General features: G+C 44.8%; 1 pseudogene; it reads right to left on the bottom strand.

Annotated features, from left to right (window-relative positions):
- LOC144783910 (vomeronasal type-2 receptor 26-like) overlaps window positions 1-22,750 on the bottom strand; it is a 155,376-nt pseudogene extending 132,626 nt beyond the window's left edge.
- Between the last annotated feature and the right edge of the window lie 210 nt (window positions 22,751-22,960).

Raw genomic sequence — 22,960 nt, 5'->3', positions numbered from 1 at the left:
GCGCCATGAATGCTGGCCATCATGTGCAAGGTCTTGTCATAGGCCACCGCTAAAATCCCCACAGGGGACCCTGCCACAGTTTCGAAGGACCTAAAAGATAAAGTATTCATGCCTGTAAGTGGTTGAATCAAATATGGCAGGCATGCTAAAACCTCTACTAACTGAGAGGGGGAGAGGAAAACGTGTAGCGGAGCGATAATAAAACCTCAGTCTCCCCACTGCCTTGCCAAATGAGAGGGGCACAATCCATAGCAGGACACATCCAGGCCCTGCAGGGGTGAATCAAGGCTTCAGGCCCTAATCGAGTACCAATTAACAGTTTTTCATATTAATATTGATTTAACGGGCACCACTCAATGTTAATGTTTTAAGGAGTGCATTTATTGTAGGTCAACCCAAAGCTTGTCCAAATTCCATAATTATTCCAATCTTTATTGCCCTATCCCTCCTGTCATCGCAACTCACTCCAGAGATGACCCTCAAGGAAAGCATCCCTCATGGCCCTCAAGCAGATAGGCCTGTTTTTTCTCAACGGCCTCTCTCAACGGCCTCTTATCCCAAGACCAAGTGGTAGCTTTTAGCAGGACATCGAGCAAAACAAACTCCACTCTGGATTACACATTCGTAGACATAGAACTATGCCACGCGATCACCCATTTCTACATTTCAGCCATAGCGGAAAGTGACCATTTCCCACAGCATGTGGAGGTCACGATTCGTCCATCGAGAGCACCACGAGCCAAAAATTTGCTAGTGACTCTCAGTGCTTAAAATTTCGCCTAGCTTGAAATGGAATGGTGGCAGCAAAAATAATGGTTTAGATCATCACTTTTTACATCCCAAAAGAACCGTACCAAGAGGTCGTCGCTGCAGCAATACTGGGAGCTCTTGTCAGCGGCGCTTACAGCCACTGTTTCCCTGAAGCTATCACAACACCTCAATTCCTTCAACTATGAAGCACATTGGTTTACCAAATCCTTGCTACTGGAAACTTTAGATCTAAACCAGGTGATTACAAAACTCAGGAAACGGGACCCAAACTCCATACACCACCAGAAGCCAAATAGAAACAATAAGGCAAACACATAAAGACTATCTGTACAGCTAAAAAACACACCAGAAGAACATTTGGCTAAAGCTTCTGCTCATTAGCAAAATAAAAAAAGCAAGCAATTCTGGGCTGAAATAATAATGGGTCTCAAGGTAACAAGCGTCTGGGCGGCTTTGTCATTACTGGTTTTCTTTGGGGTATTTATATCATCATGGCGATTTTGCCGCATCAACTCTCTTGTTTCTTTCTCATTCTCTAATTTGGATTATAAATTAAATAGGACTAGAGCGACAGTAGAAACTTTTCGAGGGTTTGTTGGGCTATGGTGATTGAACATGCCCTTGAGAATAGCTTTCCGTGTATACGCTTCCTCATAGCCCGCATATTTTGTTTTTTCAGAGGGGGAGGATGTTTCAATTGTCTTTTTTTCTCTCTCCCACTGCAGGCGGTATTATGGCTATCTTGGTTAATTGCCCTCTGTGCACTGTTGCTGGCGTAGTTCTAATAAAATTAGAACATTACAAACTGTTTCAAACTTTATGTTTACATTTGTTCAAATTTGAACACAAACAATTAAACCATATAAGTTGTCTCTAAACTCATTATAAAGTCAAGACTAACTGCATAAATACTGCAGAGTAAACATTTTAAATATATGAATACAAACCATTAATACTTTGAAATTAAATGTCACAAATTCTGTTGAATGATACAACTTCAAAACAGAAAGAAAACTTAAAATTCGCATATCAGAACACAAAAGTACAATCAGGAATCGTAATATTAAAAGTAATTTAACTAAACATTGGATTGACAATAACATAACATAGCCCAGATACAGTTTTCAGTATTGGAGAAAGTTGGAGTACATGAAGGAACGGATCTAACTAGATCCCTCCTCCAAAGAGAGATTGTTTGGATTAAAAGATTTGAAACACAAGAGCCAGAAGGGCTAAATGAAACAGTAGATCTGATATGTTTTTTATAATCCATGTCATTATTTACCATGTACCTGTGGCTAGATGCATGAAGCAAATCAACATAAAATGTTTTGGAAGTTTCTTTATCAATTTTATTAAGTTGAGCCATGTACAAACTTGAAACCATTTGTTACAAAATATGAAACCACATCACTTTAGGAACATTTTATTATTTTTTTAAACCCTTTTTTACACCTTTTTTACACCTTTTATTGTTGTGGAGTGTCACTGTTTCAACTTTTTCGCGGAGTAGTGGTGCAGTGGGGCTTTGTAATTCATGCACATAAAAGATTGTGTTAAGATGGCGCCCGTTTTCTTTGTTGGTAAATAGTCCATCATCTATGTCCAGCGCCTCGCGCCGGTGAGATACGGAATGACGGCAAGCTTAGTTGTAAGCTTTTTCCATGGTGGTGCAACCCACTACGCGGAGTCGAGTTGAGCGGGCAGCGTTACTGAGGGAACAGTGTTTTCGTCAAGAGGTACATTTATTGTGGCTGTACACAGCAGGCGTTAAAGTTTAGATTTGAGGAGCGAACACGCGTGTTCAAGAACGGGTTAAACTGAGGTACTTTATTGTCTGTTTTTAAAGGGTACATCGAGTGTTGTGGACCAGCCAGGTGAATGTGATCAAAGACGGTGGGACAACGTTCTTTTCCCTAAGAGGTACGAGTCTTTTCAGGATTCTGTCTTAGCATGACTACATGGTTTAAACCATAGTCGTATTATAGAACAGTGATTGTACTTATCTGCGCAAGTTTCAGATAGGTTCTAAAAAGAGCGGTTGAATCAAGGACAGAAGTGGGGCTTTGGAATTCATGCACGTAAAAGATCGTGTTAAGATGGTGCCCATTTTCTTTGTTGGTAAATAGTCCATCATCTATGTCCAGCGACTCACGCCGGTGAGATACGGAATGACGGCAAGCTTAGTTGTAAGCTTTTTCCATGGTGGTGCAACCCACTGCGCGGAGTCGAGTTGAGCGGGCAGCGTATCTGAGGGAACAGTGTTTTCGTCAAGAGGTATGTTTATTGTGGCTGTACACAGCAGGCGTTAACGTGTAGATTTGAGGAGCGAACGCGCGTGTTCAAGAACGGGTTGAACTGAGGTACTTTATTGTCTGCTTTTAAAGGGTACATCGAGTGTTGTGGACGAGCCAGGTGAATGAGATCAAAGACCGTGGGACAACTTTCTTTTTCCTAAGAGGTAAGAGTCTTTTCAGGATTCTGTCTTAGCATGACTACATGGTTTAAACCATAGTCGTATTATAGAGCAGTGATTGTACTTATCTGTGCAACTTTCAGATAGGTTCTAAAAAGAGCGGTTGAATCAAGGACAGAAGTGTAAAGGAGGTGGACCCATTACACAGTGGAGGTGAGCGAATTCATATGTTCATGCATTTCAGCAGTTGAAAGGAAGGTGCTCTAGCTTTCTTTGTGTATTAAAGTCAGTTTTCTGTTTAGTTCCCGAACAGGTTTCTCTTGAAAGTTTACTGGAGTGAGTATTTTGTCACTGTCCATCGGGCATTCAGCGGTAACACGAGTGCACTATTTGGTTTTGGTGAAGGGCTACATACATTTTTAGATTAAACACATGCAGGTGTTTTGAGGAGTATCATGGCCATTAAACAAAATATTTTTGGGTTTCCTTGCAATGTTTTGCAAACACATTTCAGAACAAGAGAAATTCTCTTAATACTTGATGTATATGTTTAGATTTCAGGCCCCTGAGGTATAGCCAACATCAGGCTCGAAATGCATTGGGCACGTTTTTGAAGACGTCAAAGAAATGTTTTGAAGTTGTATCATTCAACAGAATTTGTGACATTTAATTTCAAAGTATTAATGTTTTGTATTCATATATTTAAAATGTTTACTCTGCAGTATTTATGCAGTTAGTCTTGACTATATAAATGAGATTTGAGACAACTTATATGGTTTAATTGTTTGTGTTCAAATTTGAACAAATGTAAACATAAAGTTTGAAACAGTTTGTAATGTTCTAATTTTATTAGAACTACGCCAGCAACAGTGCACAGAGGGCAAGGGCCATGTGCTCTTGATATAGGAGGTTAGTTGTAGGCACGGTTTTGGGTCAAACGTGCTACCTCTGTAGCACGCTTGGTTATAACAGTAAACTAAAACATTTTTAGATTGAGAATTATTCACTTAAATCTGAGGAGTGCTCCTCCACTTACAACAGTGTATCTGGGTTAATTCCCATACTAGGCTTCAGGAATCTTGACTGGAGTCTTCAGGACTGACTGTTACTTTGCGATTGTCAGTAATAGGTAATGCAGTTTATCATATGGCCTTATCAGGAGCTTGTTTATTACCCTTTTTTGTCTATAGAGGTCTTCATAGTGTGGTTACTTTGTTCATTTAATTCTTTTTAGATCTACTTATTCGGAACAAGAAATATTTCGCTAGATGCCACGCATTTGGTGGGCGCTTGTTAGACCTGGCATCTTTGGCGTGGTTTCCCCTATATTTTTGCCTCTACCTCCTGTATTTTTGATGCTGTGCTGGATTTCGTTTTCGCTGGTTTAGATGCTTTGGACACTCTGCCACTGCTGATCAGTGCCAGAGTGTAAGTGCTCCCTGTGTAAATTGTTATTCTGATTGAATATACATGTTTGGCGTATTTGTATCACCATGAAGTCCCTAGTAAAGTGCACTGGGTGTGACAGGGCTGGTGATGACAAATGCTACTAGTGGGCCTGCAGCACTGATTGTGCCACCCACAGGAGTAGCCCTAAAATGGTGTCTCAGGCCTGACACTGCAGTGCCTGTGTGCAGTTTAGAACTGCCATGTCCTCCTGGTCAGTGTCCCCACTGACCAGGCCTAACCCTTCCCTTTTTGTACACATCAGTCACCCCTATGGAAGGCCCAAGGTACCCCCCTGGGCAGGGTGCAGTGTATGTAAAAGGTAGAGCATGTACTAGTGCAGGTGACATGCTCTGGTAGTGAATGGCAGCCATTTTCGTTTTTCACTACTGTAAGGCTATCTTGCTCAATAGGTTAACATGGGGGATGCTGGCTACAGTGGTTAACAGCATTTCTTCCCATAGGAACACGATAGGACATAAGTATCTAGTATCCCTGAACTCAGAATTTAATAACACATCTTTTAGGAAAGGTTGTTTTTAAATCCTGTGTTTGAGAACAGCACTTTTAGAAAGTTGCTGTTCTCTTGTCTGACCCTTCTGTGTGCCTGGGCCTGTTTGTGTATTGACTGTCTGGTTTGAGAGTGACAGGGGCTGGGGAATTCCCTAGGAGGATGGATGAGACAGCACTAGGCTGAATGACTGCATTTGCAACTGGAGGGGTGGGAGGAGTTAGCACCTGGGCTGAATAGGGCTGTGCCTGTCTTCCACAATGCTGGCTCCACCCCCTGCAGGGCGGCTGAGGACCCTGCCCCTCACTCTGAAAGGAAAGAAGCAGCCAGCAAAACCAAGTACTCAGGAAACACCCAGAACTGGTTCAGGACGGGCTCAGGGCCCACATGCGCAGAGAGAACAAAGACTTTAGGGGTATAAGTACAGGACCCCTGACAACAGAAAATTAGATCATCCTGGAATCAAGAAGGAACCTCTGCCAAGGAGAAAGCTGAAACTGAAGAAGGAAGATTGTCCTGCTGTTGCTCTGCTGGACTGACCTGCTGTTGCTTTGCTGCCAAGGAGATGGGAAGGACTTTGCTGTGTGCTGTGTCCCCTGTCTTGAAGAAATCTCCAAGGGCCTGAGAAGAGCTGGCTCCCTGTTTTGAAGTCCCAGGAACAAAAGGACTTCACCCCCAGCTTCCCTGAACTCTGCTGAGAGAGTTCTGTCCCTCGTGGAGTGCTTGATCCAGTTGTGGGGCCTCTGGAGGTTGTACCTGTGCTGGGAAGCCTGAAACTAAGCTTGAGAGACTTTTGAAACTGAAAAGTGTTGCATCGCTCGCTTGCGGAGCGCATCCCCGACAGTGCGAGAAGATTCCCGCCGCTACGAAGGCCGAGATCGTCGCCGTCTCATCCTTCGTTTGCGGAACGCACCAGACCGGTGTGGGAGAATCGAACATCGCTGCGAGTGTCGTTGCAGAGCCTGTCGTCGCTGGGTGAGATCGCCGCACCGCTTGCTTGCGGACCGCATCACGTCGCTGCGAGTGTCGTCGCAGAAACCATCGCATCGAAGAGCTGCGAGAGAGAGGATCACCGCTGGACTGCGCATCGTCGCCCCAGAGATCGTCGCAGCCCCTTCGAGATCATCGCATCGTGCCTTAGCGAGAACAGACTTCCTACGGAACCTACGCACCAGAATCCATACAAGTGGCCTTCCTCCCCATACAGACCGGATTCGTCGCAACACGCCCACTGCTGCAGCGGGGCTGTCGCAAACGCCTCCCCAGGGTCTCAGGAGCAACGCATCGCTTGTTTTCCACCGCACCAGCTTCTGCTTTTGGAACTTTGTTGCAACTAAAAGGTACTGTGAGTAAACGTGACGCAACTGTGTACTTTTCACGCATCTGTAGAGAAATCTATCGCAACGTAGAGAACTCTGTCGCAACCTAAAGAATGTTAACGCAACCCTAAGAACTCTTTTGAAACCATATTCTTGAACTGTGTATGTTGGATTTTTGTCGTTTTGGTCTTGTGTAGTTTAGATTAAAAATACCTTTATTTTTCTAAACTGTTGTGGAGTCAGTATGTGGTGTTTTCACTGTGTTACTGTGAGTGTTGGTACAAATACTTTACGCATTGCCTCTGGTTAGCCTAGACTGCTCATGCCAAGCTACCTAGAGGGTGAGCAGGGGTTATCTCAGAGGGTTATCTCCTTGCCCTTACTAGAAGCAAGGGTCCCTATTTGGACAGTGGTACCTACCTCTGCCAACTAGAGACCCCCAGATCTAACAGCGCTTTTATTATTATTATTATTATTATTAAAGGCTTTTGTAGCGCGCTCTATTACTAAAAAAATAGTATCCTGGCGCGGTGAAGGCTGAACAGAAAAGGGAGAGGACAGACACCAGGAAAAAATGAAAAAGGATTAAACTGTGGCGTTAAAAAGGTGAGTCTTTAGTCCTTTCTTAAAAGCACTGAGAGTAGATGCAGTTTTTATATGAAGGGGAAGAGCATTCCAGGCTTTTGCGGCTCTCACTGAAATTGATTGGCCACCCAGTCTGCAATAGTTAAATTTAGGGACGGACATTTGGCACAGGTTGGCCGATCGAAGGGGGCGGTTAGGGACATACACTCAGACTTCTATTGAGATGGATACCGGGTTCACCGCTCCTGAATATTTAGGTGGTTATTATTTTTGAGTACAATTTTAATACATTTGTTTTTTTAGAAAACTGTGTGTTAACTTAAGATCCACCAGTGAAGTTCGGTACTCATTGAAGTGTATGTGTATTTCTCTTTTTCTTTGGCCACCCAGAGTGTGAATGAACCTCTCTTTCTAAAAGCGACTTGCTCAAGAAATATCTTCAATAAAGTTCTTCGATTGGGTCGAAATAGGTTACTATCTGATGCATGAGTCTTTTTTCATCTGCTATGTTTTGTCTAAGGATTAAGGGTCTCTCTTTAATTATATCTTTTTACTTGATCAGATCTAATTGAACATTACAGATAGAAGATTTTCCCTTGGATCCCTTTACATGGCTTGTGATTCTGACTATATTTGGAGTCCCATTGTTTTTTGAGTTGGAGGTATTATTACCTTTGCCTTTCTTGATTTCATTTTATTCTTCTTGTGAAAACTTTAGGGGGCATATCATCAAGGGATTTATCTCTGCTTTTTTGGCTTTAAAAGCCAAGAAAGCGGAGATAAAATGATCTCCCTATCAGCAACAGGGTGCTAACACGCAAATTCGCATGTTAGCACCCTTTTTCTCTACGCTTCCCCTTGCATCTCTAATGAGATGCAAAGGGGGCATTCCAGAAAAAAATAATAGGAGAAATGTTGTTAAGCGACATTTCTCCTATTATCAAGGATTTCGCTAACCCTGTTAGTGATAAAAAAAGCAGCGCTAACCGCGATTAGCACTGCTTTTTTTACACCTGGTATTTTCCTGACTTAGCCATGATATCCTATGGAAGGTGGATATCATGGCTAAGTTTGTGAGCCCCTATCATCAAGCTAACGCCAAACTTCGAGAGATTATCATTGGTTTTGCAGCGATAATCTCTCATTTGGCAGTTAGCGCGAGGATTCTTATCACTTCTGAGATAAACCTTGCTAATAGCAAGTTATCTCTGCGATAATTTCCGGCGATGCTTAGCGTTAAAAAATTAGTTGCTAAGCATCGTAAGCGATAAATATCGCTCATCGTTGGTAATATGCCCCTAGGTGTTTTGTTAAGTATTTTCTTCTTGCCTCCATCCAGATTACGCTATTGTCCAAATTATTTCCAGTCTGGTTGCTTCAAAATATAAACCAACTTGAACTCGGATACTCTGTGGTTTGAGAGGGGTATTTCCCTGAGATGGTGAGTTTATGTCTTTATACTTTTGTGGGGATACCTCTGGATTGGCAACTTTGGACATAACTTGTTTGATTGGCCTTGTATTTACTCATCATTTACTTATTTTTGGGGTTGCCGATTTGGTTAATCAGCCTTTTATTTGACTACTGATGGACTCACTTTATTTATCTTCTCTGGTGTTCTGTTCTCCTTCAGTGTTGTGATTATCTATTGGAGTAAAAAAATTCAAAATTATGCGCTCTCATGATACTGATGCAGGAATACATATTTTTGTAAACTTTAAACTTTCTATTCCTTTTCTTATGACCTCCTTGTATAAACATTCATATTATAATGGATGTGCTTTAATGTTGTATTCATTTTTAATGTTGTATCTTTTTGTATTATATATGGTTGTTATATATTTTTTCTCTTGTCATACATTTTTTTGATTTATGTTATATGTAATCTAAATATGTTCTGTTTTTTGATTCTTCCCTTTGTATATGTATATTTATGTATGTATTTTGGCCGCTTCTTTCAGCCCTGATGAAGTACTCAAGGAGAATGAAACGCGTTGGCTGAAAATCCCTGTCTTTCTGTGAACCGTTTTTTCTATCATCAAGAGCAAATTCCTGTACATTACTTTTATCCCTGCGCACACCATTCAAGAATAATTCTGGGCTGAAATAAACACTTTTGCAAATGGCAGCATCCGTCAACACAATGCTGACATTTCAGAAGCTGACTGGATAACGTACATAAAAAACTCAAATGGTATTTAGAACTGGCATGTGCACAAACACCAACTTACTTAGTCGAAAAAGACAAAAACAAACACACAAGACTATATACCTGCTTCATCGATCTAAAAGCAGCATTCAACAAAGTACCAAGAGACTGCCTTTGGGAAAAGATGGCCAGATGGGGTGTACCTCCGAACTTATTGGGGGCAATAATTAATCTCTACTCAGATAAATGGGTCAGAGTAAAAATAAGCAAAGCTAACAGAACAACCGGCAAGATCTTCGACCATACCGGCCTAAAGCAAGTGTGCATCTTAGCCTCCTGCTTATTTATCATCTTTATGGTGTACCTGGAAGTGCTTCTAATGGAAGTCACTGGTGACCCTCCCAAATTAGCCAACAATCCAGTGCGGTGTCTGTAATATGCAAGTGACATTGTTTAATGCAGCCAGACACCTATTGGCCTCCGGTGCCTAATCACAAGCCTCGTAGGATACATTGAATTGTTTGGCCTGGAATAAGATGCCTCCAAAACAAAGGTCATCTGCTGTTCAGCAAAACCTATCCCTCAGCACGCCTTATTCAAGTGGAAGGCAGCTGGAAAGAATTTAGACCAAGCTAAATAATACTTAGGAGTAGTAATGAGCTCCAGATTATCCTTCAAGGAGCATTTACAAAAAGGGTGGCCTTGGTCAAAAAGCTATGCTTTGCCTTCAACTTGCTGAAGAAAAGGATAGGGGAAATCATCGCAGTTCTACGGTCATTGGAGCCAGGTTACTTTCCTCACTCGATTACAGCTCAAAACTACCTAAGAGGAGGGACGCTACCACCCTTAACCAATTGCAATCCCTTCTCTTCAAACGCATTTCCAGACTTCTGCAATATATCTTACAGGCCCAGGTGTGATTGGAGTTTGGGCTATTTAATTAATCCTCGTTTAGGATAGCAGCAATCTGCAAACTGTGCAGGAAGATGAGGTCAGCCCCACCTGATTCACTGGCCGCTCTATATTGGTCAGAAATAGAGAACCAGCCAATATACATAAATAACCGGCCAGCTATGCTACAGCAAGCATTAACCACCTTAAATCGCTCAATCCATGGGACTCGAACATTAGCTGTACCATCTTCAAGTAAATCACCAACAAGACGGTCACACTACACTCTTGGACTCTTGATAAAGCAAAGATGGCTCGCAAGAAGCGTGGATGGCCAATCTTACGCACCTTGCCAAATTGAGTCCTCAACCCTACCTAACAAATCATATTTCACATACCATCCAACATTCTCTTCTTTTAAACCACATGAGAGATTTTCCATCAAAAGATCAGATCCCTGCCTGGGAGCAAGTTTGGTTGAACCCTTTCTGCTGACTCTGCAGCTCCTTCGAGGAGAGTGTACTGTACTTTTTGTGCCCAGCCGTCATCATCTAAGAAGGGAGCGCGTTCCAACTCACCGATACCGCTCTTTCACAAGAACAGGCACCCCAAAAGGAAATGTCCTGGCGCTACCGGGGGAATCCAACAGGAAATCAAGGACTGGTCCTGGATCCCAAAAACGCTGAATAATAAGTACTCCGAACAAAGGAAGTAAAATAACTAGACTGGCAAGGGAAGACACCCAATTAACCAACATCTCGCTCTGTTCGTTGAACGTGCACGGCTTCAGGGACATGGGCCAAGACCAAGATACCTTAACCTTCCTTATGCAACAACAAATTATTTTGCTTCAAGAAACATGGAACATGGGGGCAAGCTCAATACCCGGTTTCATAGAACATCATTGCCTGGCAGAAAGATATTCATCCGAGAGGTGGCTTATCAACTTTCATTACTCAAAAATTGAGCTGGGAAACAGAAGAAATATACACAGGGGCAAACTGGATCCAAGTGGACAAGGTAACCAGTAAGGAACCAACTACACAACTCCTCCTAATCAACGTTTATATCCACCCGGAGAGAAAGAAGCAGGACAGAAAATACATAACTCTAGTAAAGTTATTAAACGCACTGCAGAAAAGCCACATGAAATCCCATATGGTGATCGCAGGCGACTTTAATATCAAACTTCTAGCAACTAAACGGGGAAGAAACAGTAAATCTTCACAGGGGGCGACCGACTTTGTTTGCAAACTAGCATCACTCGACATGACAATCATGAATGGTAAAGCCCCGTGGGACTCGCCCCCTGCAGCAACACTTGAGTGGAAAGGTTGCCTCGACAATAGACTTTAAAATAACCAGCACTAACCTGTCTTCACAGATAAACAACTTCAGAACTATACCACAAGCTGAAAGTGACCACCTTCCGTTGACCTTGAACCTGAAGAATAAAACAAAAATCGCTCAAAAGTGCGATAACCTCATGCAGCCGCCAGAAACGTTCAATCTGCGCAAAGTAAAATGGCGAGGAGTGGCCCCACAATCCATTGAGGAAAAAGTAAAGGCCTTCAAAGAAATCCAAGGCCCTGTACAAGAACAGGATCAAGTAACTCACTGGGAGGGTCTGGCCGAGTTCTTGGTCCAAACTTTCCTGGCTTCCACGCTACAGAGGTCAACAAAAGCGGCCAAAAGGGAGCCATGGTTCAATCTAGATCTCAAAATGCACAAAAGAGAGATCGTGAGAGAAGTGTGACGCCTAGCCCAAGTGGGAGAAAAGGGTCCAAAACAAGAAAAAACAAAGTTGCAAACACTAAGGAGCACGTACAGAAGGAACTTGGGAAAAGCAAAATCAGCGTACAAAGAATTTATCTGGCAGCAACTTTTATCTGCCAGCAAAAAACCCAATAGTAGCGGGAGGATCATCAATACATTAAGAGCCGGTCCAACACTTCAGCAAGAGGCAAGAATCGGTGCAGATATTAGGACAGCCCACGTAAATACCCTGTTCAACAAATCGACGATGGGTCCCGAACAATTATTTCAGGGGCCACACCACGACCAAAAGGAAGCCAAAGCCGCATCCATTCACGTTGCAGCAGAAAATATTTCACCTCAATTGAACTCTTTTTCCAATGAGCAAAGCTCCCTAACAAATGTGAAAGATCTAAGTAGACTTATAAAAAATCTAAAGTCTCAAGGAGCAGCCGGGCCAAACGGTATACCAAATGCAATATTCAGGATTAACCCAGAGCTGTGGTCCTCAATCCTCACCCCAGTCCTCAATGAGATTTATTCGCATTCCAACATCCCAGCTTCTTGGAGGGGGACCATCATCCACCCCATATTTAAAAAGGGAGATCACTGTAAGCAAGGAAATTACAGACTAATCTCATTTATTGACGTGGAAGAAAAATTGTATGCTTCGTGCCTACTAATCCTTCTGCAAGGCTGTATGGAGGAAAAAAGCATCATTCCCAAATTCCAGACAGGATTTAGGCAAGGCATGGGTACGCAATCTAATCTCGCAACTCTAGCTCTTTTGACGGAACAAGCGCAAAGAAGGAAACTCCGCCTCTTCACCTGTTTTGTGGGCATTAAATCTGCATTTGATAGAGTGAGCCGGTCTCACCTATGGAAAAAACTCAAAAGATGGGGCCTGCCGAATGCACTGCTCAATGCCATAATAACCCTGAATACTGATATTTGGACAAGAGTTAAACTGGGAAATGGGTTGAGTACCACCGCAAGTATTCACACACAAGGCGGCTTGAAACAAGTCTGTGTCCTGGCCCCCAGCCCCTTCAACCTGTATTAATCCGACATAGCGCCACACATTGAAAAACCAGACTGCCAACCCCCAAAATTGACTAACGAGCCAATTGCAATCCTTCAATATGCGGACGATATAGTCTTGCTAAGCCAAACCCCAGTGGGGTTACAGAGATCAATAAATAATCTGGTATCGTACATGGAAAAGGAACAGCTGGAGCTAAATAAAGAGAAAACAAAAATTGTCTGCCTGGTTGGTGGTAGAAAACTAAAGTTCAAATGGACGGTCAATGGGGCTCACGTAGAAGAAAAAAGTTCATATAAGTACTTGGGTGTAACTATAGGGCAAGGTACAATTCAAATTTGGACTGCCCAAACAACTCTCACTTGTTAAAAGTGATGGCCGCCCAAATTCAACCCAGTTTGTCCTACGGCTTGGTCCCCTGGTGTGGTTTGCATTTACAGATTGAGTTACAGTCAAAAATCTACAAAGCGGTTTTTGATCTGCCGAAATGCACCTCGCCTGCCCAGGTAAGACTGAAATTTGGTCTCCAGGACAAGAAATACAGGGGAATGAGTAACTTCATTAAATTCTGCCACACTCTCCGATCCTCCGAAGCGGGCACTCTGAACAGCCTTTGCTGGGACGAAATCAAGTCACAGAAGGAGCAAGAAATGCCAAACTCCTGGGGGAGTTTTCTGAGTACTTCTCTGGCTACGATGGAACTTCAACCAGCATGGGACCGTTCGACGGACAGAGTTTCTTTAAAAAAAATAGTAAATGTCTCAAAAATAAATCTTTACTGGAGGATAAAATGGCGCTTACAAAGAGGATTCAAGCAAGCCGGGCTGAAGACGGCTGTAATGCCAGAAACTGGTCCACGGAAGCTTGTTTCTGGTCCAGGGAAGGCATGGCTTGGCAGTTCGGGCTGGACTGTTCCCATGAGGCACAGGGTCAGACTGATTTGCATACAGCCATGTCTGAACTGGGGTGGCAGAGTGGGCTAAAGAACGGTGATGGATCAAACCCAGATCTTTTGACTGGGTGTGAGTGTTTGATTGGTTCAGATGCTCCGTTCATCACCACCCCCTTTTGTACCGCTTTGGCTGCCATAAGTGTGGCAGGGTATGCTCCGACGTGAGTCCCTTGCTCACTTTGCCACTGGATTCAAGCAAGCCAGGCTGAAGACGGCTGTAATGCCAGAAACCGGTCCTCGGAAGCTTGTTTCCGGTCCAGGGAAGACATGGCTTGGCAGTTCGGGCTGGACTGTTCCCATGGGACACAGGGTCAGACTGATTTGCATGTAGCCATGTCTGAACTGGGGTGGCAGAGTGGGCTAAAGAACGGTGATGGATCAAACCCAGATCTTTTGACTGGGTGAGAGTGTTTGATTGGTTCAGATGCTCCGTCCATCATCACCCCCTTTTGTACCGCTTTGGCCGCCATAAGTGTGGCAGGGTATGCTCAGACGTGAGTTCCTTGCTCACTTTGCCACTGGATTCAAGCAAGCCGGGCTGAAGACGGCTGTAAGGCCAGAAACCGGTCCTCGGAAGCTTGTTTCCAGTCCAGGGAAGGCATGGCTTGGCAGTTCGGGCTGGACTGTTCCCATGGGGCACAGGATCAGACTGATTTGCATGTAGCCATGTCTGAACTGGGGTATCAGAGTGGGCTAAAGAACGGTGATGGATCAAACCCAGATCTTTTGACTGGGTGTGAGTGTTTGATTGGTTCAGATGCTCCGTCCATCACTACCCTTTTTTGTACCGCTTTTGCCTCCATGAGTGTGGCAGGGTATGCTCAGACGTGAGTCCCTTGCTCACTTTGCCACTGGATTCAAGCTAGCCGGGCTGAAGACGGCTGTAATGCCAGAAACTGGTCCTCGGAAGCTTGTTTCCGGTCCAGGGAAGGCATGGCTTGGCAGTTCGGGCTGGACTGTTCCCATGGGGCACAGGGTCAGACTGATTTGCATGTAGCCATGTCTGAACTGGGGTGGCAGAGTGGGCTAAAGAACGGTGATGGATCAAACCCAGATCTTTTGACTGGGTGTGAGTGTTTGATTGGTTCAGATGCTCCGTCCATCACCATCCCCTTTTGTACCGCTTTGGCCACCAAAAAACGTGTGGCAGGGTATGCTTAGACGTGAGTCCCTTGCTCACTTTGCCATTGGATTCAAGCAAGCCGGGCTGAAGACGGCTGTAATGCCAGAAACCGGTCCTCGGAAGCTTGTTTCCGGTCCAGGGAAGGCATGGCTTGGCAGTTCGGGCTGGACTGTTCCCATGGGGCACAGGGTCAGACTGATTTGCATGTAGCCATGTCTGAACTGGGGTGGCAGAGTGGGCTAAAGAACGGTGATGGATCAAATCCAGATCTTTTGACTGGGTGTGAGTGTTTGATTGGTTCAGATGCTCCGTCCATCACCACCCCCTTTTGTACCACTTACAAAGAGGCGGCATGGATGGACAGTTATAAAATCGTATAAGACGTCAAAGCCTCAACTCTACTTATCTGCCCATGTCAGCTCTTATTTAAAAATGTGTTTTCCAAAGTTCAGGATGGGCGTGCATGACTCCAAGGACTTATTCCCCTCGTGGAAACCAGCTTTTAACTCAGAAGCTTGTCGACTATGTGGATTTAAAAAAGAAACTCTAATCCATTTGTTATGTGCCTGTCCAGCCATCCTAAGCCAAAGGAGACAGTACCTAAAAGTGATTTTTATCGAACTGAAAATCCGATCTAGCAGACAAGCAGTTATACGCTGGCTGGAGGGCTCGTCATGCATCCTGGCTTGCCGAGGAGTCAAATTTATGAAACTCGTCAATAGTTTCCTATTGCAAGCGGATGATGACTTTATATAATCTTACGCAATACCACCCCATACCCTTAATTGGGGGTACATATTTTTATATTCTTCTGTTGTTTGATTTTAAAACTGTTTAAAGTACAATTTCATAATAACTGAATTTTATACTCTTGCAATTTATGTAAGACAAAGCACGATACAATTCGATCATTTATGACAATTTTAGCCGCCTGTGCAGATGTATTCTATATTTCTAGGGGGGTTTTTGTAATGATTTTAAATAATTAAACAATAAAGCAAAACTTGAAAACTTGAAACTAAGAAGGGAATGGTTAGGACCAGCCTTAAGGCTGCCCAGATCAGATCCTTCTATGTGGCCGTGATTCTGCTCCTATATGGCTACAACATTCTGTCCTCCTGCAGGGCTACAAAGTTCCTATTACAAGTAAAAAGATTGCTACAAGTACAAGAGGCTGCCCCTTGAGTCACATAGCCTTTCTCTTTGCCATATTTTAGGATCTGAAGAGACTGCCCCTGTTATTCTTGGAGCATGGAATTTTCATTCTCCTTACCGTACCCACTGCGATTTGTTTGAAATGAATGTCCACAAACTTTTGTTACAAGTTAAAAGACAGTTACTAGTTCGGGAGGTATCCTTAGGAGCCTCACAATACCTTCATATGAGTCAGATAAACTTTTACACGTATGCTAGAGCCCTCCCCGTTAATCTGCACTGAACATTTGCACTTTATTCCGCCCACACTGTGTCTTTCAAGCCTCACTGCCTTTTATTATTAATAATATTTATTTACTTATTAGATCATTCATATATCCACTGCACATCAAGCCAATCTTACAAAGTCTTTGTGCCGTATTCTGTGCAATGAATTTGATTTATCTGCAAATAAAAATGTATACACTATATCATTAGTTGATTCAATAAGTAAGCTTTTTGGTACGATTATGTTGGATCGACTGGGGACTTGGGTGACTGACCATTTTTTTTCGGGTGGCAGATTAAGTTTTTTCCAGTGCAGTATAGAGATTGACAGCACCTTGCCACCACTGAATAATATTTGAATCTTCACCTAATTATAAGCAAATATACACAAGTGAAGAAGGGCTGTAGTATTTAGCCTTTACGGATCTCACCTCAGCTTTCAATTTGAAGAACAGAGAGGAACTCAGGAGCAAAATTATAGACATGGTGTGGATGCAAATTTGGTTCATTTTCTGGCCCAGATGCACAAGGAAGTGACTGGTTGTATAAGGTATGTAGCTAATGGGGAGTGAACAGTTCCCATTAAAATGAACTGTGATGTTAAACAAGAGTGTATACTGGCCCCTATTCTTATGTTTATATAGTAATGACTAGGACACTTTTTGCCCACTGGGGAGGCTGACAATCCTAGGGTAGGATTGAGAATACTCCCAGCATTGTTATATGCAGACAATTGTGTTCAGATGTCGATAACCAGGGAGGGGCTACAGAAGCTGGTAAATAGATTTGTCTAATTTATGAGTGAGCTGGGACTAATGACAAATGCTGCCAAGCCCCATACTATGGTCATAAGGCATACACACACTAATCTCAGGACACATTTTATTAATAGTGAAAAACCTTTGTATGCTCCAACTTTGATCTATTTAAGGTTCCATTTGATCATAAAATCACTTGCTCACAATTAATTAAACGCTTCGCTGCGGCCGGAATTCCCGCCGAGGTGCTGGACAATTCCACACATGCGCGGTTCGGACGGCCCCCATCCGTCCTCCGCACACGCCCACTGTGACGTCAGATGGCCCGAGGGCCATCCGACTCACAGAAGCGGTTAAGGTACCCAGTTTGATCAAACCACAGAGCCACTTTTTAGGTTTGCTGGTTCTAAGCCATTGGATGTCATGATTAATATCTATATTGCTCTTTGTTGGGCCGCTATGAAATATGGAGCTGGGATATTGGGATATTGTGACATTGCCCCCCCCCCCATGCGACTGAAAATGCATTTGTGAGAAGGCTCTTGTCTGTACCTATCAGTTTACCAATATTTAATTTCCATGCGGAGTTTGGCTTGTTGAAACTGGAAGACCACATTAAGCTAGCGCCACTTAAGCTGTGACATTCAGTTTAGTCTAAACATGAAACCTTTTGAAACCAAGACATTAATAATGACTGTATACGTCTAGAGAGTGCCCATAATACCCCCTGGCTGAGATAAACAAGAGAGCACTTTGTTCCGTTAGAGATCTCACTTATGTTTTAGTCCACAAAGTATTGTTTCCTTTACTAAAAATCAGTTAAAGCTTGATTTTCTGACTGCATGCAGATGGCCTAGAGAAAGTAGAGAGATGGGGAAAAGGGTGTCCTATTATATAGCACTAGCAGCCCGTCCCGTCGCTGTCCGGGTATAAATTGCTGCCGGCCAGTAGTATATTGTTTTGTAGGATTTCGTTTTGATAGCATTTCTTATCTGTGACAGGCCTGTAAAACGCTCCGATTCACAGTGCACTGCTGATGCACTTAAGAGTGCGCGTTCAGTAGTTTGTGAACTCGAGTTTCCCTACTTTATTTTTCCTTGCAATATTATATAGCGCAAACTCGACAACATGGCATGAGCACAATTTACATTACAGAAGAACACATTCATTTGTGGTAGGCACGGTTAGACAAAGCAATTTGCCTGGAATCACAGGATGTTGAGCTGATGCCGAGATTCGAACGTAGCTCTCCAGCTCTAAAGTTCGCAATTCTAGAACTTGTGGCGGGAGGTGTGTCTAAAAGTGTATGTCGGTGGTGGCCATCAATGAGAGAGACCTGTGCATTTTTCAAATCGGTGGTGAAAAAATATGAGTATGTTGCTGGAGATGTGGGCCGCCGTGCCACCAATGTACTTACCGGGGGATGGTAAACACCCATTATTCTGCAACTTTCTTTCCGCATACCATCACTCCGCATACTTTTTTTTTTTTTTGTTTTTTTTAAAGTTTTTATTGAGACCAAAATATAGTCACACAGCGTCATGCCGACAACCCTGAGGCAGGCCGCTATCAAGCAACAAATCAACATAAAGGATGTATTACAGTCCACAGTATACAATGGACAAGCAGCAGCGGCATCTCAGAAGCATCAACAATGGGCATATGCAACAGCAGAAAACATAATCGTTCACAATTTTCCAGTAGATAGGCATGCAGCAGGCAGTTGGCAACGAAAAGGAGAACAGGTTAACTGTATATATACGAATGCTCAAGGAGCGGAAAGCAGCACATTTCAATTCAAGGAACGTCTATCCACCAATTTCCCCCACCACCCACCCTCCTCCACCCTCTCCCTAAAAGGAAAAACATTGATAAAACCAAACTCTGGTGCATAGGAAAAAACTCCAAACGGGCATTAGGTCAGGTGTATGGAAGTATTAACGTCTTTGGGCGGGGCGACACATAGCGAACATACCGGCAGAATCAGAAGGCCATATAGCAAGGGGGACCTTGGAAGCGCAGGGGGGGAGGAGGGATCCACTCGTATAGGGGGGGGGAGAAGGCACAGTGTTCGGGAGAGGCAGAACAGACCCCAGACACGCATGACCCCATCATATCTGGAGCACTCACATAAAAGCAGCCACTCCCCAGGGCATGCTGTCGCAGAGGAGTGCAGCTGCAGGGAGAGTGGGGTCAACCCATATCATCGGATATCGCTCCTGGTAGCGATTGTGTAGAGTCAGGAGAGGATGCACGCTCACTCGTCCACCGCGTAAAGGGCTCCCAGATGTCCCTAGGCCTGGAAGCGGAGGGCATTAGTTCCCCGTAGCGCTCAAGCTGTGTGTTACCGTATGTCACATCTTGCACCCATGCAGCAAAGGAAGGAGTCGCCCGCCTACCCCAGTGCACCGCCACCTGTCACTTAGCATAAAGGAGCAGTATCGCATGCAGCTTTCTGTGTGCGGGTAAAGTGTCATGAACCCAGCCCAGTAGCCCCAGTAGCGGGGACGGTGTGTCTGCCCTATGAAGTATCTGGTTAATAGCAGAGAAGATGTCTAGCCAGTATTGCTCTAGTTTAGGGCAACTCCATGCCACATGTGTAAAGGAGGCATTTTCGCGGCCGCATTTCCAACATGCAGAGTCTTCCCTAAGACCCATGCGGTGTAGCGAGATCGGCGTGCGGTAATATCTGTGCAAAAACTTAAAATGTACTAATCTCAGCCTGTAATTGGGCGATAACATCGTAAGTTGACTACAACAGAACTCCCACTGTTCCTCTGTAAGGGGCTCCTCCAGGTCCGCATTCCAAGCCTGCATTGAAGAAGGCACTATGACGGGGGACTGGTCCTGCATACAGTTGTACAATCGGGACACAAGTTTTCCGGGGGAGGGTCTCGAAAGCAGATTTTGAAGAGCCACGAGCTGCGGCGGTTCGTCGGGGAACTGGGGCCACATCGCTTTACAGGACGCCTTCAGTGAGTGGTATAAAAGTAAGTCAGAAAATGACTCCGGGTGCCCCTCCTCGCATGTGCTCAGGTCTCGAAAGGTGCCATTAGGGTACAGATCAGCAAATGTGTGTAGTGTCTGCCCTCGGAGCTTAATTGTGCCACCGCCTTCACACAAGCAGGGTAACATAGGGTTGCTTCGTAGCGGGATCGCTGGCGCATATAGTAGGGGTAGTCTGGCTCTGTTTCGCAATTCGCGCCACGTCCAGCGAAGTAGTTCCACCGTGTCCACGTCTTTTGAAGGGCGAGACACCTTGCCATATAACGTTACGTTCAGAGGGGATGGGGCCGCCGCGGCCATCTCCACCGCAACATGCTGCTGGTAAGGGGTGGGAAAAGTCCAGAAGTGCAAAAACTGCGCCTGTGCACATAGTGAATATAGTTTCAGGTCAGGAGCCCCCAGACCTCCCTGCCCCAGCGGAAGCGTAAGCAGCGCCCAAGATGTTCTCGCCTGGCCACATGCCCACACAAGTGTCAGAAGTAGCAAGCGCACTCTTGCATGAAAATGCGCCGTCAGTGGTATGGGAAGATTGACGAATAAGTAAAGAAATTTGGGGAGGACAACCATCTTCGCCAGTGCTATCCTTGCGACCAGCGATAAGGGTAGTTTGTTCCATATTGCCACCTTGCCCTCCAGCCAGTCTACCACTCTCCCAAAATTGAGCGACCACAATTCCTGCAAATCACGGCTTATCCAAACCCCAAGGTATTTCACAGCCTCAACTTCCCAGCGTAGTGGGTAATCAGAGGGTGTCTCTCGCGTGGTATCAGTGAGAGGGAAGACTACAGACTTCGACCAGTTTATGGATATCCCAGCTAAGCCCTCAAAACGGACAAATTCTCGCAGTAGGGGGTTTAGGTTTACTGAGGGATTGAGAACATACAGCGTGACATCGTCAGCATATAATGATATAAGCAGGCTCCGTGAACTGAATCCTATCCCCCTCGCCGTGTGGTGTTGTCGAATCCTAGCGGCAAGGGGCTCCATCGCTATCGCAAATAATAGTGGGGATAAAGGACAGCCCTGTCTGGTCCCGCGGGATATGGCAAATGACTCTGAGACAAGCCCATTGACGCTTACTCTACCTCTAGGCGCGACGTACAGCACTTTAATCAAGTTTATGAAGAGGGGACTGAATCCCATTCGCCCCAGAATCCTAAAGAGGAAGGGCCATTCTAGTGAATCAAATGCTTTGGTAGCATCTAAAAACGCAACCGCAGCCTGTGTAGAAGGATGCAAGTAGTGAAGAACGGAAAAAATCGTCCTGAGGTTATGGGATGTCGCTCTGCCAGGTATAAAGCCAGACTGATCAGGGAGTGCCACCATCGGTAGCAAAGGTTGTAGCCTGTCCGCAATGATCTTAGCATATATCTTCGCATCTACGTTGATTAAGGAGAGAGGGCGGTAGGAATCTAGGCTCAGGCTGTCCTTATCTGGTTTGAGCAGCGTTATAATTAAAGCTTCTCGCATTGTCTCGGGTAGGGTGCCCAACTCTAGGGCTTCAACAAAGACTGAATGCAGTTTGGGCGCCAATTCCTCGGTATATGCCTTATAGAAGGCCGTAGTCAGACCGTCTGGGCCCGGGGCCTTGCTTGCAGGCATGCTTTTAATCACCCGAGCTATATCCTGGACTGTGATGGGGACGTCCATATATTGGCGGTGGTAGTCATTGAACCAGACAAGGCTAATGGAGTCTAAGAAATCTTCTAGAGATTCAGGAATCGTGGGTTGCCTGGAGGTGTATAAAGATTCATAGAATGTAGCAAACGTTTCAAGTACCCCCTCCTGACCAACTACCATATTTCCGGCACTATTTTTAACGGAGTGTATGTAGTGGGGCTGAGTGCAAGGAGCGATCATTCGCGCCAGTGTCCTGCTCGGCCTGTCCCCCTCCCCGTATCTACGGGCCTCAGCCTGCTTTCCCAGGAAGGCAATCTCCCGTAGTGCTTCCTCATTAAAGGCGAGCAATTTTGCCTTCATCTGGCCCGCCGTTTCCGGAGATGGATCTCGGCAGAATGTCAGGTCTAGCTCACGCAGTTCCGATTCGAGTTTAGTCAGCGAGGTACGTATAGAGCGCAGCACTCCAGCTTGTCTAGCAATACATTGACCGCGGATAACCGCCTTGAAAGCGTCCCACACTGTAGCTACCGTGGACGTCGACCCCTCATTTTCTTCATAATAGTGCACAATATCTGCTCGGATTTCCTCTGTGAAGACAGTGTCAGTTAGGGCATGGAGGGGCAGTCTCCAAGTAAACGCACGTTTAGGGACCCCGGGTATCTTCAATTCTAACTGGCAGGGGGCATGGTCAGATAGGGGCCTAGCCTGTATGGATGTGTCAAGCGTCCACGTCGCCACGGCTGGAGACACCAGCCAGTAGTCTAGTCGGGACCAGGCTGCCTGATGGCTGGTTATGCATGTACCCACAGCATCAACTGGATGCCTAGCCCTCCACACATCAGATAACACCCCCTCCACCATCACATCTAGAATGGCCTGTCGGGCCCCAGTGTGTGTAGGCCTGCCCACACCTCTCCGGTCCAAAGCATCATCAAGTGGAACATTAAAATCTCCCCCAAGGACAATATGCGAGCAATCCAACATCGTTATCCGGGCCCAGACATTTCTAAAAAACTCCGGGTCATCTACATTTGGGCCATAAATGGCGGCGAGTATTAGTGGTCTGCCTTGTATAGAACCATGCACAATGACATATCTGCCCTCCCCATCTAGTATAACATCATGCTCACGCCAGTCCAGGCCTCTGCGAATGAGTATCGCTACACCTCTAGCATAGTTGGAAAAAATCGCAGA

The sequence above is a fragment of the Lissotriton helveticus genome, chromosome 10 (assembly GCF_964261635.1).
Source record: "Lissotriton helveticus chromosome 10, aLisHel1.1, whole genome shotgun sequence".
Classification (NCBI taxonomy): domain Eukaryota; kingdom Metazoa; phylum Chordata; class Amphibia; order Caudata; family Salamandridae; genus Lissotriton; species Lissotriton helveticus.
This window is presented reverse-complemented; position numbering and strand designations above follow the sequence as displayed.